The sequence below is a fragment of the Sceloporus occidentalis genome, unplaced genomic scaffold (genome assembly GCF_023333645.1).
Source record: "Sceloporus occidentalis isolate IW3139 unplaced genomic scaffold, rSceOcc1.0.p SCAF_2, whole genome shotgun sequence".
NCBI lineage: Eukaryota > Metazoa > Chordata > Lepidosauria > Squamata > Phrynosomatidae > Sceloporus > Sceloporus occidentalis.
This window is the reverse complement of record NW_028316982.1, coordinates 86370858-86388930: the sequence shown is the minus strand read 5'-3', so window position 1 is coordinate 86388930 and position 18073 is coordinate 86370858.

Genomic DNA, 18073 nt, shown 5'->3' with positions numbered 1-18073 from the left:
CTGGCATGTCCTAGCAGGTCCACTGCTTCAGTTGCAAGCTCAATCATGTCTAGTGCATCAGAGGCTGGTCCCAGCATGTCCACCCCTTCAGTCGCAGGTCCACCACTTCTGTCCCTGAGTCAGAAACCATGTCCATATTCTGAGAGCAAAGCATGACACCATTTTCTTTCTCCCCCTACGCTCAGCCTTGGCCCATCAACACTGAGGAACACCAGGAAAACAGGCAGAAATTGCTCTACATATGACAAGCACTGGAGGATTTTAAGAGTGCAGTCCAGGCGAAGACGCGTCAAGTCAAAGACGGTGCACAGACCTTGGCCTCCGTATTGCAAGTCATGGAGGATTTTTTTGGCAGGGTCCAACCCCACCTGCCCCAAATTCCTATCCAGGAGGTGGCGGATGGTCCCAGACAAGGAGGAAGGCCAAGAGAGCAAGTGGTTGTTGACCAGAGCATGGCAGCTGTGGAGAGCCCATGCAGAAGCCCACAAATCCGGGTTTCCCAGGTCCAGGGGACGCCAGCTATCCAGGGTCTTCGGAGAAGCCCTAGAAACAAGGGAAAATAAAACCGACATGCCCGGCACTCCTCCACCAGAGCCTAAGGGTGCCCAAAGGACCGTTTGAGAAGTCACCAGAAGACTTGTCATCTTAGGTCTCTCTGCTGTCTCTGGCCAAGAAGAGAAGGATGCCATCATGCCTTTCCACGCTGTGCCACTTGGACGTTGGGTGCAGACATTTCCCCATTTGGGGTGAGACAATCCCACCAGTTCTACCCAGGCTAAAAATGCCCCGTCCAGGTCAAGCTGCCTGTCACTCTTTCTTTTTTCCTTCCTTCCTTTCTGTTTCCTTTAGTCCTTTCTCCCTCCCTTCCCTTCCTTCCATCACTTCCTCCCTCCCTTCCCTGTTTCCCTTCTTTCATTCATTCATTTCTTCCCTCTTTCTTTTCTTCCTTCCTTCCCTTTTTCTTTCTTTCCTTCCTTCCTTGCCACCTTCCTTCCTTCCTTCCTTCCTTCCTTCCTTCCTTCCTTCCTTCCTTCCATCTATCTGCAGCAGAGAATGGGAGGATGATGATGAACCAGCTCCCTGTTGATGAGTCCAGCAGCAGCAGCAGGCCAAGGAGGCAAAACCAGCAGCAGAGAGTCCAAAAAGGCTGGTGAAAGACAGTCCTACTATTGTTATTGTATAATAAAAAATGGTTATGTTAAATAGTAATTTGCATGGTCATGCACTTTGCTGTGTTTTTTCTTCAAACCTCCTGACTTCCCAATTTCTCAGCTGCTTTTAATAATGTACCAGTTTCTCTTTCCTTTTCCCCCTTCATCCTCAGCTTCTTTTCATTGCAAACCCTCCAATTATCTCAGTTAATCCTTTCCCTTCCCACTGTCTTGAATTATCTGTATTCCTGCACACCCAAAGAGGTTCAGCCTATATGGCCCTTAGTAGTAACTTCCAGCTCTAGGATCCTATGTATTCTTGCATGGCCAAAGAGGGTCGGCCTATATCACCCTTAGTAGTAACTTCCAGCTCTAGGATCCTATATGTTCCTGCACGGCCAAAGACGGTCGGCCTATATGACCCTTAGTAGTAACTTCCAGCTCTAGGATCCTATGTATTCCTGCATGGCTGAAGAGGGTCAGCCTATATCACCCTTAGTAGTAACTTCCAGCTCTAGGATCCTATATATTCCTGCATGGCAGAAGGGGGTCTCCATAAGTTCGAATAATAATAATAATAATAATAATAATAATAGTTTTTAAAGTGTCATTTTAATGTGTGTGTGTGTGTGTGTGTGTGTGTGTGTATCTGTTGAAAGCTACCTTGGGTCCTAATTTGGGAGAAAGGTGGGATAAAAATAAAAATAAATAAATAAAAGTGGCTTGCAATAATTTTTTTAAAAAAAACATGCAACTGAAAATGATATATATATTCTGTTGAAAGCCACCTTGGGTCCCAATTTGGCAGAAAGGTGGGATGAAAATAAAAATAAATTAAAAATAACTATGCCCAGATATCTGAATAGATGGGTTTGTTCTATGTTCTGTTGGTCTAGGATCCATTTGTGCTTTGGAGAGTTTCTGCCAAATACCATTACCTTGGTTTTGGAGTAGTTTATTGACAAGTGTTCTTGATGACAATAGACACTGAAAGCATTCAGTAGATTTTTGAGACCTAGATGAGCTAGGGAAATGAGCACTAAATCATCTGCATACATCAGAATGAAGACCTTTCTGTTCCTGATAACCAGGGAGAGAGAATCCGCTGAAGATAAGAAAGGCACCAGATTGCTCATATAGATCAGTGATGGTGAACTTTGGGTTGCAGTTTGGGCACTCGGCCTCTGTTTCACTCCTCAGGTTGTTTTTAAGGCTTCTGTCAGGGGAGTATATCACACGGAGGTTTTTGCAGCTCAGATCTGGGGTGACTGTGGGTCCAATGATGCGAATTCACGTCATAACATGAGTGTTTTATCACACCTGGTTGCCCTTCCATTGCCCTTCCGAATCGAGGGTGAATCGAATCCAAGGCACGTCACGTGATGCGAATTCATGTAAAGCAGAGTGAGTGCACATTGTATTACCACACCGGTGGGATTCAATGATTCAAATGATTCAATCGGTCTATGAATGTGGAGCAGGAGGGAGGTTGCAGGGGGAGTAATGTGTTTACTGCGTTTGGAGCTCAATGTAGCGTGATCGCCTTACCCTGTTTCACAATCCACTGGGGGAAAGGCTGTGTGAATGGGGGAAATGGCACCGGTAATGCAGGAAAGAGAACAAAGAGGGTGACTTCCCCAGGCCAGCCCTTTCAGCTCCGTTCCTCCCATCCCCAAGGTACCGACTTCAGCACTCTTGTCTTTCCCATTCAAATGCACCAAACTCGGGAGGTGCAAGAAAATGCGCTTTGAAACAACACTTTTTTTAAATCGGTGTATCCACTACTGATTTGGTTTTTTTCAGGATAAATCGATTATATGGGAGTCTGATTCGGTTTCCAATGGGAACGATATTGGTGCAATAGGAATCGAATGCGCGCTCAAATGGGAATGATGTGGAGCTGACTCGATTCGTGATCCACTTTATACCCCAGTGGGAACGCCACCTTGCTGTTCAAGCCCCAGAGAAAGGTCAGGGGTTGAAAGATGCAGCTGAGTGTCACTGGTGTACAGATGATAGGAAAAGCCAAAAGAGCTGATAAGTTTTCTTAGGAACAATGTGTAGAAAGAAAACAAAATCAAACTGAAACAACATTTTTCCTTTTGCACCAGCAAAATTCAATAAGTACAGATATTTCCAGCATGGAGGAGACCATGTGGTACTTGTCTGTCAGAAAAAAAGAGGTGACACTAAAATAATTGAAGACCCAGATTATTCAGATACTGAATAATATGGAATGGTTAGAGGAGTTAATGGATTTGGCAGAATTGGATAAAGTAACTAATTAGGACTGGTACACTGTAGCATGTTAATTAATAATATGCATATTGTTATTGTTTAGCATGTGCGATATAAGAATCAAAGAAGGCCTACAATTCCATAAAGAAGCAGAAGCATGTTTATGCTGAAAACATTAGAATAGTTTCTTGGAACCATTGTCGGACAAGATCTGAAACATATATCAAATTGCACCAGAGGGATTTAAGTACCGACATTTTATAGAGGAGCCCTCATTAATGAAAGTTACTGGTGAAAGTGTTTCACTAATGAATTAATGTGCCTAGAGACATGGCAGATTTTACATCACTTGTTGGATTAATTCAGTAAATACAGTCAATGAAGCTATGGGGTCAGTGTTGTAATTTCAGAGGGAATAATTCTAATGGGTTTAAAACATTGTTTGCCTGAATGATGTTAGGCTGAATCTGATGTTCTCCTTTGAGTAAGCCTTCTATGGTATGCTTTATAAGGTAGGTCAAGACAGATTATTTTAAAGTTCCCCTGTGGCTGAAAAAAGTGTTTGAATATATTAATATTAATAAATGTTTAGTAGGACCTTAGGCAAGTATATATTAGAAATGAAGAGGAGTCTATAGAAGGGAAGAGCTACTTTTTTTTAAAGACTGAGAAGCAGCCTCTACAATGATGAAGAATTGGAAAACGGTTTGGATGTATCAGTGTGCAGTGTGATAAGTTTTATTTTATTTCATGGAATAGCATTGCATCTGGTACCTAATTTCTTGAGAAGTTAGACCTAGATGGGATGCCCAGCAGGGTGAATGGTCAGAGGTCATGAGAATTGCAATGCAACAGCATATGGATGGCTGTAGATCCTCCACCTCTGTTGTAGGGGATTAATAATGATGTGCACTTTCATTGCTCCTAAAACAGTCAGCTTCTTTTTTGGAATGTTTGTATGTTTCAACTAGGGATGCATAGAATACTTCCAAATGGTTTGGCTCATGGATCATTTCATCAGAAAGGAAGTTCAACCATGGTGAGATTTTCATATTTCAGGATGTTTTTATGTGTGATTTTTTTAAAAACAGCATTTTGCACATAAAGTAGGTCTTGCATTGTTTTATGGAAAATATACAGAGATTGCTTTTCAGAAAACATTTTTTTAAAATAAAACAATGTTTTTGTGCTAATAATTTTTTTTGCTAAAAATTCTGAAATGTGAAAAAGCATAGAACAATATGCAAAACTATATATTAAAAAATATTATCCCTCAGGAGGCTTTAATTACTGGTTTAATTACCCTGGTTTCTTTTAAAAAGAAAGGAAAAAGAGAAACAAAAGGAAGCAAGAAATTAAAGCCCTCTACTTTTGTCATATGGCTGCAGCCTGAGTGATGAAGTGGCAATTCAACAGTTACACAACAGAAAGTGAAAACAAAATAAAAATAAAAATGAGACACACTTGTAAAAAAAAAAAAGAACCTTGTAATGAATATTGTAGGGGGGAAAATCTAAGAAAAATTGCAGAAGAATGTGGGTAGGAATGGAAACAATATTAGAAAATATTTTTTAAAATGGTCAAGAAATATGCTTTTGTAGTTTTGGGAAACTTGAAAAGGAGAAATGTATTTGACTTTATGTGCAAAATTAGCATTTGTTTTTTGTTTGGTGCAGAAAAGTGCATTTTATGGCAGACAGGGTGGGTGGTCTTCAGTCAGCTGCTTCTCGATCAACAGGGGAACACTCCCCCCCATTGATCACAGTGGATGCTCCCCAATAAGCAGAAAATGGGAGACTGCCATGGTCCCTATGTAACCTCTATACTAGGCACAATTTGTAACTGCCCAACAGGATTCTGGCCCTGTTTTCAGCACATAACAACCATGTGCTAATTTTGCACAGAATCCCCCGTTCTGTCATTTTCTACAGATGAAACAGCTTTTTCTGTGCAGAAAATAGTATTTATGCATAGGAATAATAATTTCTACATATACAATGCAGTTTCCTGTGTGAAAGAACCATGCCCAAAGTTTGCATATAATTAAGCCACAAAACAGATAAAATTCTTACCAGAGCAGAATTCTTCTTGTCAGCACTTGTCAATGCTTGACACATGTTTTTGGACCATTTTAAAAAATATCTTAAATATTCGTTCCACCCATGAGGTTATGCTTTTAGGGACAGATGTACTTCTTTGGTAACAGAGCATATCAAATTTCTAAATCATGTGTGAATTATAAGACATTCCAGACAGAAAGACAGCATGAGACTTTCTGTTAGATTTCTTCAGAACAAGGGAATGGTTGAACCATTTTTAAATAGGATAGCATTTTGCTCCTAAGTGGATTCAAGTTCTGCAGTCTTTCACGGGCAATTCCAAGCTAATTATTAACATCACAGTAGTTTGGCTTTGAAGTAGTTACTGCCACAGATAACCAATTCTTTTCCCTGGATAGATGCTGTGTACAGGTTGTATAAACAGTTCATTCATAACTTCAAATATAATTGTGACCATTTCAATTTAAAAGCAAATCAATGCTGGCACAAGTATGAGAATATAAATTTCACATTAGGAATTCCCCTGTCTGTTGGTGTGTTGCATTATTGGATTCATAGGCTGTGGGCATGTTTCAGTTTTTGCTTGCTCATTTAGATACTCTTAAGTATTCCTTCTGGAAGTTGGTAAATGCCAAAGAGGTTAATGGCAAACACACGAAAGTGTCTAATTATCAACTTCAAATAAATGCTTTTTGTTGAGCAGGATTGGGTTCACATTAAATACAGCTGACATCCCAGAGAATGTTCTAAAGACATAACAACATTAACATAATTTTCTGACTTGGATTCTCTCAGGAAAGGATCATTTTCTTTCATTTTAATTACATTTTCAGGGCCAAATTTGACCTTTGGATGCTTTCATGCTGTCAGCTGAATTTCTTGCTGTCTCTCGGGAGAGAATTTGCCCCATAATTTATAAACATTATTGCTACAGGGTTTTAAAAATTCTGTAGTGGGAATACACTTAATAATGGCTTTAAAATAAAAGTGATTTCCCCTAAAAGAACCCATGTCAGTCTAGGCCCACCTACAAAGATTTTCCTCCCACTACTCACATCTGATGGCGGCACAAAATCAGCATGTGAGTTTCCATTCTTGTATCTAATTTATTTATTTATTTAAAACAAAACAAAACATAAAAACATAGTGCAGACATAAAAAGACATTTAGACAAACAATATATTAAAAAAAACACATTCATACCTAACCGTAAGAGAAAAAGAAAATCCATATTCTTCTAAATCTATTGTACATGTATTCTTGTACACACACACACACACACACCACACACACACACAAACCTTTTGCTTTTAAGTTAAACTTCTGTTACATTTAACAGCTTTCGTTAAGTATTTTCTTTTTCCATCTCTCTGCTTAACAATTATCTTCCTAAGCCAGTAGAACTCCATGTTACTGCCATACCATCTTAACCCAACTGTTTTTATGTTATATTCAATAAGAATACCATCTATCTCTCCTATAACCTCAGATATACATTTATTGTCCTAGTCTATCTACCTATATACATATATACTATCAATTTCAGTAATCCTACACATCTGATTTTGTCAATATATCCCACTGATTGCTTATATATCCCAAGGTCTGTTCCCAATCTTTTGCATATTCACCCAATGTTTCACCTCTTAGAAGACAAGCCAGTTTATCCAGTGTTGCCATATCTATTACTTTTAATAACCAGTCTTCTATATCTGGTTTTTCGCCCTCTTTCCATTTTGGTGCTATCAATAATCTAGCTGCTAGGTAATAAATCATTCTTGCATTTTTTTCGCCAATTTGTTCGTCTATCATCCCTATCTAATTTTTGAATGATGGTGTCAATTAGAAACTCAGTTTTGAATGAGTTAAAGAGCCAAAACAGGAAGTAATGGTTTTGGAAATAAATAAATAAACCACTAAATGGTGCTGTGGTGAAAAGGGACCTGGGATGTGGCTGGAATCTACTCAGACTTGTCTCCTCTTCCCTGCCACCAAGCCCCCCATTTGAGATTTAGGTCCAAAACACACTGCAGAAATAATCCAGTTTGAGATCGCTTTAACTGCCCTGACTCAGTGCTAGGCAATCCTGGGGAATGTAGTTTGTTCTGGCACCAGAGTTCTCTGACACAGAAGGCAAAGTGTCTCACAAAAGTTAACAGAATTCCCTAGCATTGAGCCAGGGCAGCTAAAGTGATCTCAAACTGGATTATTTGGACCATAATTTTGCTCAGGTTCTTGAGGGTGTAAGGGCTCAACACCCTCCCTCCCTCTCTTATGGTTATTGAGAACATGGAATAATACTTATAGGGTTCCTGGTAGTCCTGGTCAAGGATACAGGTGACCCGATCTTTCTCTTTACTCTCCCTGAAGGAACAAATCAGAATTTTCAAAAGTGAACTCTTGTTATACAACAACAACAAAGGAAAATTGCATAGTAAGAGGTAACTGAAGAAAACCCATCTAGATGAAAGCTCACAGGCTTTCCAAGTACCTTGCCCCTGGTTGCAAAAACGGAAAGCAACAACACAGTTTTAACAGGCTTTTAATATATAATTGTGTCAGGGAGTCTTTAATACAGGTGTGCGCTTTAGTTATGTTTTTAACTTTTTATGTTTATGTAATTTTATGCTATTTTCAGCTAGTTGATTTTAATTGTCTTGTAAATTTTTCTTGTAAAGTTTGTAAATGGTTTTATTTATGAGCTGTCTTGGGTCCCTTTATGCCAGAAAGGCAGCATAGAAATGCAATTAAACACACAAACAAACAAACAAGTATGTATATAAGAAACACAATGCTCTTCAATTCCACCAGTTGTCATCCCTTTCTCCAAATCACGTTCTTGAATTGTTAATTTGTTTTCAAGTAATGAAGAACAGCAATAGAAGGCCTTGCAGGGAACACCCACCAAATTTACCAGTTGTTGTTTCAGTTGTTGCTGTTGCTGTTGTTGTAGCCATCATCATCATCAGTGTGGAAAAGCCCATGGTTAAGAAAGAAATGCCCCTTTGGTGGTGGGGAAAGGGATGCCACCCCCCTCAAGTGGTGGAAGGAGGAGCTCCTGCCTGGCTGAGAGGTGCCGGTGGGTGCGGGAACAATGGGAGGATGCCAGCCCATGCAGGGCAACCAAACTCACAGAGATGTGGAGAAATGCGGTTTGTGCAGAGATGTGGTTCCATAGTGTGTGTACCAAGCCTGGAATGCGTGAATGAGGTTATTTGCATTGTTCCACTAAAAAAAAGGATGTCTGAATGACACCCCAGGCTCCTTTTAGCACTGGCAAAAGGTGCCCTTACCATGGCGGTGGCAGTTTTTTGCTGATTCTTTTGTGCAGCGCATCTAAATGGTGTACTGAAGAAACAGTGTGATGCCATCCGCCATCTGGTCAGTTTGTCACCATACCCCCACTCCGCCCTAATGCCAGCGTTTATTGTCAGTCTGTTTAGCCCCTCAGTGGCTGCTCCAAGGTTGAGGCACAAGGTCTCCCTGCCCTTGGCTCCTCCAAACTCCTTGGAATGCCTTTTTTTTCTTGAAAAAGAAGGAAGGTGAATTGTTTCTCCTGAAAGAGAGAATTCGAATTCAGGAGAATTAATTCATTTTTAAAAATAGATTTCAGGGGCCTTTATCACCATTCATTCGATCCATTTGTCAAAAACCAAGGTCCTTCTGCATTATTCAGTGTTGAAATAACGTATTTTTCAAAACCAGAATCAAAATTACTTCTCCAGCCCCTTTTAAGCATTTCATTGTTTCTGCAGCTCCAAGGGGAGATATTTAACTTGTCGGCCTGCCACCATTGCTCATCCTGATGTACATTAAACACAGGCATCTTTTCCATTTTCTCTACCCTTGAGTCTTGCAGAAATGTTGACTTTCACATCCCTATATATTCCCTAAATGAGTGAATACATAGGGATTTTGAAGATAAACCAGCACACTAGGTCACACATTTGTAACTGCTTTAGTAAATTTTGGCCTTTATATAAAGGGCTTCCACTTGCAAATGTTGCTAACAGGATGCAATGGAAAGAATGATCTCTCAATTCCTAGTCTAGAATGGCAACAGTAAGGGCCTGAACAGACATGCCAAAATAAAGCTGCTTTGGGTCATTTTGGAGATATGCTGTTTAAATGCTGCATGCATCTTAAGAGGCCAGAACCCATGCCAAAACCACGCTTTGCCACAGCTTCTGGCCTCTTAAGATGCATGTGTCATTTAAACAGCATACTTTCAAAGTGACCCAAAGCAGCTTTATTTTGGCATGTCTGTTCAGACCCTAAGTCTAGATTTTGTGTCTCTGCTTAATCAAAAATGAATGCTAGTCAAGGAGATTATCGCATGGACAAATAACCTGACTGCTCCCTAATGGGATGCAGCTGGGTTGCGGGATGCAGGCAAGTATTATCACTCATAATTCGCTGCTGATTCCATGGGTCAATTGCATCCCGGCTGCATCCCAGGTCCCAGGCATGCTTTGAAAGCTGCTTTTCAAAGCCAGGAGCTTTCCATCTTTTCTCCTTTTCAATCACTGAACAGATGAAGTACTGAAAGATCACTGCAGATTCCCAGAGGATGCCCTGTCAAGGAAGAGCTACACCGCCTGCCTGCTAGCTTGCTTTGCTGCTGCTTGCTGCTGGCAGCCTTTCCTGGAGGACTCCCACCTTCTCAGAGACTGTTCCCTTCAGGACCAGGCTCCAGGCACCCAGCCAATTCCTGGCTAAACAGCCAGGTAGGACCACCTATCTCCCTCCAAGGGGATAAAAATTTGGTTGCTGCTGCAGTCAGCCTGCTGCTGGTGGGCTTGCCCCTTTGGGGGAGCAAGAGCCAGTTCCTCTGTTTTTGTTGGGGAAGGGTTATTGGTTTGTGTTGTTAACCTCAAACAACTGGCCTGTCAGCAGTACAATATGTGCTACAAGGTGGGCGAGGGAGAGGAAACAGTCCAGGGACCTTATCACACTAGCAAAATGCTGCTGAGAAATGGGATTTAAAGTAGATTTATATTAGAAAAAACTCACAAATGTGGGAAGTTTTTTCACATGATGTTCCTGCAAACATGAAATAATGTGAAGATAAAGCGAAGGCAAAAGGGACAAAAACAGCAGCTTTTTACTTTTGGAAATCTCAACGGGTTTCACTAGTATGATAAGGTCCCAGGGAGCAGCCATTACAACTGTAATGTGCAGGGGGAGATATGGTAAGGAGAGTCAGTCCTATCATTCTGGTAGAAGGGAGATACATAGGGTACTGGTTACTCCCAAACTGATCCCCAATTCACATAGTCTGAATAGCCTTGGCAGCAGGTCCCCTGGACTGAAAAATGCTGCTGCTCAATGCCAGGTTAGTAAATGGTAAAACACCACTGATCCAGGACTTGATCCTGGCTGAGCATACCGACCTGGCTTATATTACGAAGACCTGGCTGGAACCGGGGGGTGGGGGGTGGGTATAATCTTTCACAGCTTTGTCCACCTGGGTTCTCTGTTCAGCAGCAGGCGAGGCCTGGGGGGTGGGAAGGTGAGGTTGCAGTGGTCTATCAGGATTCCATCTCCCTTACCAGGGGCCCTGTCTCACAGTCTACTGGGTATGAGTGTGTCTTCTTAAAGGTGAGTGGCCATGACAGAATATTATTATTATTATTATTATTATTATTATTATTATTATTATCATCATCATCATTATTAACCTTTATTTATAAAGCTCTGTAAATTTACACAGCGCTGTACATACAATCTTTTTAATTAGGGATTCTGTTGGTGTACTGACCACCCTGCTGCACAACAGTCTCCCTTCCTGAGCTGATGGAGTTGGTGTTTGTGGTGGCGTTCAAGTCTCTAGACCAAGATATTGTACTTCTTGAGGTGAAGTATAAAATGATTAAGGATTATAACAGAACATTATTTTAGGTGACCCACAATAGGCAGTTTTGTGCAGATAGCTCTTTTCTTCAATTGTTCCAACTGTCTAATGGCAAGGCTGACCCAGTTTAACATCTCTTAGCCAACAAGCTGAAGCAATTTCTCTTCTAAAGATGGCACAGAGTAATAAATACGCTTTGTGTGGAAGGAGGTCCTCTGTTGCTCACAAACCCACAATAACCACTGTAAACTTCCAAAAATGTTCCCCACACCATATAGAACACATTTTTATGGATATTTCCAATAATTTGTCTTTTGTGTGCACTATTCTTTAATGTACACATGCTTCTCTATTTTGGGGGTCACTAAATTATGCAAATATGTGCATATAATATAATTAATAGTGCATGTGCATTTGGCTTCACTTGTGCAATCAGAAGGTCTGAAGTTGGTATGTTTGTACAAAGAAATTGCATCTGACAAGTTTTTCCTACGTGCCTACCCCCCCCCCCTCGCCCCCCGGTACATTGCAGAATGATGGTCTAGAGCAGGGACACTACTGTATCTATTCCCCATACAGTCAGAATTGTATGGGAATCTAATATAGAAAAGCATGTTTCCTTGTCAGAAGTTCACCTTGTAATGCAGGGACCCTCTCACACCACTCAATTATGGTACTGTGATTCCATTTTAAATGGAATGGCTACATCCTATGAAATCTTGGAATTTGCAATTTGGTAAGGCGTAAGAGCTCTCTGGCTGAAAATTCTAAATAATCATTCCTAAACCGCAAATCCCAGAATTCCATAGGATGGAACCATGACCAAATGTAATCACAGCACTATAACTGCATAGTGTAATAAGCCTCAGGTGTGGGCAACTGTGCAACTCTTCAAAATACTGCATCGATAAAGGACATTAGAAATTCATGACATGGAGAGTTGACAATCAGGAAGTAGCTGTTAATAATTACCAAGTGAAAATATTGATTTCTGTTAACCTAGACAAGTATTTCTCTGTAGTATTGTCAGTTACATGATGCACACATTTCTGTCTTTATGAAGGACCCACACTCCAAAATACAGGATTTTTTTGGCATCTTGTTCAATTTATTAAGAAGGAAAAGCTTTTTACTCTCCAATTTAGGAACATGCCATATAACAAGGGAAATTTGCTATTACTATAAGGAACAAGCTTTTTACCCTCAAATAAGCGGCATCTGGAATCCTACTGGATATATTTTTGCACTGTACTTCCCATAATCCCTCCCCATTGGTTAAGTTTATTAGGGCTGATGGTAGTCGTAGGCCAAAAACACCTCAGGGGGTCACAGTTTCCTACCTCTATTTCAACCTATCGATTGTAGTACAGGCAGCAAGCACACCTCCTTTCTCTCTGCATTATGTGAAAGCAGGAATACCTCCATTGATTACTTATGTTTTTACATGAAATTCATTTCTATAAATAATGTAATGGCTTGAAAAGAAAAGAAATGCAAAGAAAAAAAAAGAAAGAGAAAAGAAATTACTTATTGAAAATTGCTGTATCTGGAATAGCAGATCTAATTTCTTCATAGGAAACATGTTCAAACATTGATAAACGTACACCAATAGCATATGCACAGTCTTGCCCTGAGGTAGTCTATTGAACTGTTTTATCATTCTGTACTACATAAGAGCAAGATAATATTGTACAAATGAAATGATATCTTCAGAAATATGAGTACCATAATTTAGAAGCAAAGCTAAAAAATTGCAAATGTGGATCACACGCAGAGCTAGCCTAGCTCCGTTTATGCATTTCTGATGATTTTACATGTTTTGGGGAAAGAGTTACATTCCTCAAGGGAATTGCTAGTATGAATTTGGCAGCTAGTACTTTTGTAACTTTTCTTCCATTTACAATGTTCATTGTAGAACTTTCTGTTGTGGCTACGAGTTCTTTGAAGTGTGGATAGGCTGAGCAAATAACCGATAATTTGTTTCAGGGAAAGACGGATGGTTCTCTTAAGACATGAATATACATGCTTCATACCCATGTGCGCCATATCTCACATAGAAACCTTTTTACTATTACTGCTGTGCATTTGTTGTGGGATACCAAGTAAGTTTAGTATCTGAAATGTTCCCAGAAATGTCATCCATATAGTAAAAAAGTGTAAAGTTTACAAAAAGAATTTTGAAGCAGATGCCAAAAGGAAGGCAGTTTTGGTGTGTGTGTGTGTGTGTATACATATACCCATACAAAATTCCATTAAAAATGTACAATCGTCTCCTTCATTGCTGACATGGGACAGTTACCATTTTTATGCTGTAAAAGGACCACATGAATTTGGTTTCATCATTTATGATATCCTTTTAAAAAATAGAAACGAGGGCCAGAATCCTGTTGGGAGTTATGAATGTGTAACCTACAATTATGCATTTGTGCCTGTTTGGTATTCATGATCCCAGTGTATAAGGAAACATGTAAGGACCATGAAAGTCCCCATTTATCAGGCAGAAGCTGCTGTGATCAATGGGGATCCAATCTGCTGTTCCTTAGAAGCAGCTGACATTCGCACCCGCCCCCTTTGCAGGAGTGATCTCCAGCATGAAGGAGAATTGCAACAGGGACCCTACTTGTGTCTGCTATAACAAACATCACTCAAAGAAGGGAGTGGGAACAACAGTCAACTGTTTCCTGAACTACAGGGGAAGGGACCCCCATTGACTGTAGTAGTAGCTGCTTACTGAGTGGGGATGGAGGTTCACTGCATAGCTGTGTAACTACGGTGGTTATGCATTTGTAACTCTCCAGCAGGATTCCAACCTATTTTTTTCCAGAGAAGAAACTAAGTGCTCTATGGTATTGAATTATAAAACATTTCAAAGTTCCTTCATAGTGACCTTCCTACATAAAAAATATTCATGTCAAATGTTAATCAAAGATAGGAAAGTTATGTACATTCTGCTGACCAAAGAAATTACATAGGTGTTCTGGCTTATTGTATATTCAATACTTCTTTGGTTAATAATAAATTTTGCCATATCTTCCTTAGTTTTTGCAATAGCTTTAATTTATATGTCTGAACTTTATCTTGCAGCAGATCCAGTTTTTGTTCTTAAGAACAAAAACCTGCTAAAAAGACAGAAATATGACAGAGTTGTAACATATTATAACCTTTTCCTGCTTTATCCCATTGCATTAACACAGTGTTTGGCAGAGGGAGGAATTACGTTGCCCTCCAGATGTCCTTGGCCTGCAACTCCCCGCAGTTCTAGCAAGGATAGCCAAGGGTAAGGAATGCTGACACTTCCATTCCTGGTTTATGGGAACTATACAAGCAAATCATGAGTACAGGTGCACTCTCTTGATCTTATGTCTCAATCCTTGGCATACAGAAGCTTACTAACCCTGGTAACGTCCTTGTCAAAAGGATGGATGTAATTGTTGATGGTTATGAAGCCCAGCTTGGCAGTATTATGTAGAGTAGCTAAAGAGATTTGTGCCTGCTCACTCTCAGAAGAGCCTTCCATCAATCGCTTGTTGATGAGTGGAAAATCTAAGGCAAAAGTCCCTTCCAAGCCTCATAAAATCTCTTTATTACATACTGAGCATCTTTGACATTAGACAGGATTGCCAACTGAGAGTTCTTTAGTGAGAATTCTCACTTTTTCCATATTTTAAATGTAGCTCAAACTTCACAGCTTAGAAATGCAAGTGCTGGTGGAAAGGGTTATTGTTGAAAACATCTCCACTTATTTAGAAAGTGTTAGTCAGGTAGACACGGATCACACTAAACCTAAATCAAGAAAGCTTTCTGAGATCTTTCTCAGAGCAATATTAATGGCACAGGAAGGCCTTCACAAATTTATGGCTCAAATGTGGCTGCTCCTTATTCAAGGGAGCACCCTGGCAGTCACTATCAGGAGCAGACAAGGCACAAAGGATTTGGAACTGCTCCAGCTAAGGAATTGCTTCCTACATCTTCGTGAGAATAACAGTAGTGGAGAGGTGCAAACAGGAGACCAGTAGCAAGAGACACTTATGTCAAGGAAGACGCCGACCTAAACACCAACTGAAGCAAGAAGAAAAGAAAGATGATGGCATTAGGGGATTCATTGTGCAGGGGTATAAAGGGAACTGTGTGCCAACCAGACAAGATTAATTGGGAACTCTGCGGTCTTCCTGGTGCATATATCCAGGATACCACTAAGTTGTTGAAGCTCATGAAGAACATAGAGCAGTACCCCTTTCTTCTGATTCATGTGGGCACAAACAACACTGCAAAGAACATCTTTAAACAGATCAACTTGGACTATGAGGACTACTTGCAGGCTTAGTCATTGCCAGGGAGAAGAGGTGGCTCAACAGCCATTTTGAGTGGATGACTTCCCCTCTCCAAATCTTTGTGAGTGTGTTTTCCTGAGGGGGTGGGGCTTCTGTGAATCACTGGGGAGAGGCTAGCAGCCTAGCTTTTGTAACTCCTGCCAGAGGTGTGCACATCTTTATCAATGAGTTAGATGAAAAAATAGGGGACATGCTTATCAAATTTGCAGATGACACCAAGTTAGGAGGAATATCTAATACCCCAGAGGACAGGATCAAAATTCAAAATGGCTTTAATTGAATAGAAAGCTGGGCCACAGCTAACAAAATGAATTTCAACACAGAGAAATGTAAGGTATTGCACTTAGGGGGGGAAATGAAATGCATAGATATTGAATGGGGGACACCTGGCTGAATGAGACAACATGTGAAAGGGATCTAGGAGTCCTAGTAGACCACAAGTTGAACATGAGTCAACAGTGTGATGTGGTAGCTAAAAAGGCCAATGCGATTCTAGGCTGCATCAATAGAAATATAGTTTCTAGATCAAGGGAAGTAATAGTGCCACTCTATTCTGCCTTGGTCAGGCCTCACCTAGAATACTGTGTCCAGTTCTGGACACCACAATTCAAAAAAACATGTTGACAAGCTGGAGTGTGTGCAGAGGAGGATGACCAAAATGGTGAAGGGTTGCCATGTTGCAATCAGAGAAGGGCTCCTATGCCTTTAATGGTTGCACAGATGAGGGAATGCCAGCAGGTATTGTTTGTCATACAACCAAGTAACAACCAACAGCTGCTGCAACTACCTCTTCTAAAGGTACAGGAATTCTTTCCAGTTTTCATTCTGGCAACACTACCTGGAGAGCAAGAAGAAGCCGGCCATTATCCTTGCCTGGGTTTATCATCTTGAATTGCTCTTTTAAAGTTTGGACTAAAAATTTAGAGCAGATTCATGGCTTCACAAATATCAGAGCCACCAGCTGGCACTGCGTTATAGTGTACTAGATTAGCACAAATGCTTTACGTATGAAATGTCTCCTCCATGAGACTATACTAGAGGGAGGATATTATTTGGGTTTATAAGAGTTATTATGATAGAAATAAACACACATCACCCACAATATTAGATGAACTTTCACGTGCTCATCCTCCAATGTGATGTAGCCCATACTATGTCAGCAATGCCCTTCAGCATTCCATCCTGGACAGACAGGCCAGTCACTATGCGAGAGAATACATGGGCTTAAATTAGACATTAGGAATGGAAATATACAAAAGAAAAGAAGAGAAAACGTTGCAAACACTTTAATCTTCCTGGGCACTCCAACTTGGACTTCAGAACAGCTGTCCTTGAACACAAAGACTACAAAGGAAGATTGAAAAGAGAAACATCTGAATTGGAATATAGCAACAAAGTGTAGTCTATCAGCAGTGGGGTGAATAAAGACAATGGTTTCCTGCCACACTACACACATTAGCTATAACACTAGCTAAACCCTGCAGCCTCATGGGGCCTGTCTTGGCCAGTTCATCACATTTTCTTTTTGGTTCCTACACTACATCTCATTACTCATTCATATGGTTATCTACTAACCTTGTATTTAGGCAGCATACTTGCCTTTTTACCCAATGACCATAGTTAAAACTTAACTTGTCACCTCATCTCCACATGCACAAAAATTTGCATTCCTAGTGGCATTTTCACACAGAGTGCTGTATATAGTGCTGTCCTTTTTCACTCTTCCACATACTTCTGAAGAAGTAAGCTCAAGCCTACAAAAAGCTCATGCTACCAACCTCTCTCTTTCAGTTAGTCTGAAAGGTGCTGCAAGATCCCTTTACGTATTGATTTTCAGACTAACACAGCTGCATCTTTGAATTCAAATACAAACATTCGCACCCTGACATTGACTGGAGAACCAAATACACTAACCATCACAATAGATATTTTTACCTTTTATTACACTGACCAAATTCATTTGAGGAGAGAAAAAAATATCTTCTTTATAATAATAAAGGAGTTGTTGAAACAACCACAAAAACTACAGAACAATGAAGAACCCGTGAGCTGGAAAAGATATTCAAACAGCTTGCTGCCAAGGCCCCTTCTCCTCCTTGAAAAATTAAAAAGGAAAGAAAACTCAAAGCAGAAGCTAGTTTGCACCAATCAAAATAGGTTATTGCTCATTAGACGGTAGTACAAACACTTGCCTGAAAAAAGAAAGTTCATGACTTTGGGTGTTATTTCATTGCATGGCTACTGTTTCAGCAAATTAGAAAAGATTATGATTAGCTTTAAGCTCAAATTTGAAACTCATTATGGAACTGTAGGCTGAAGTGTTGAGGATGATTTCACACAATCTTAAGGTAATAAACTCTCCCCTTGTTTTAAGAAAATAAGGTAAGAGAATGCTGTGCTCTTGAATTAAATATGAGCATTATGTTTAAATGTTTTAAA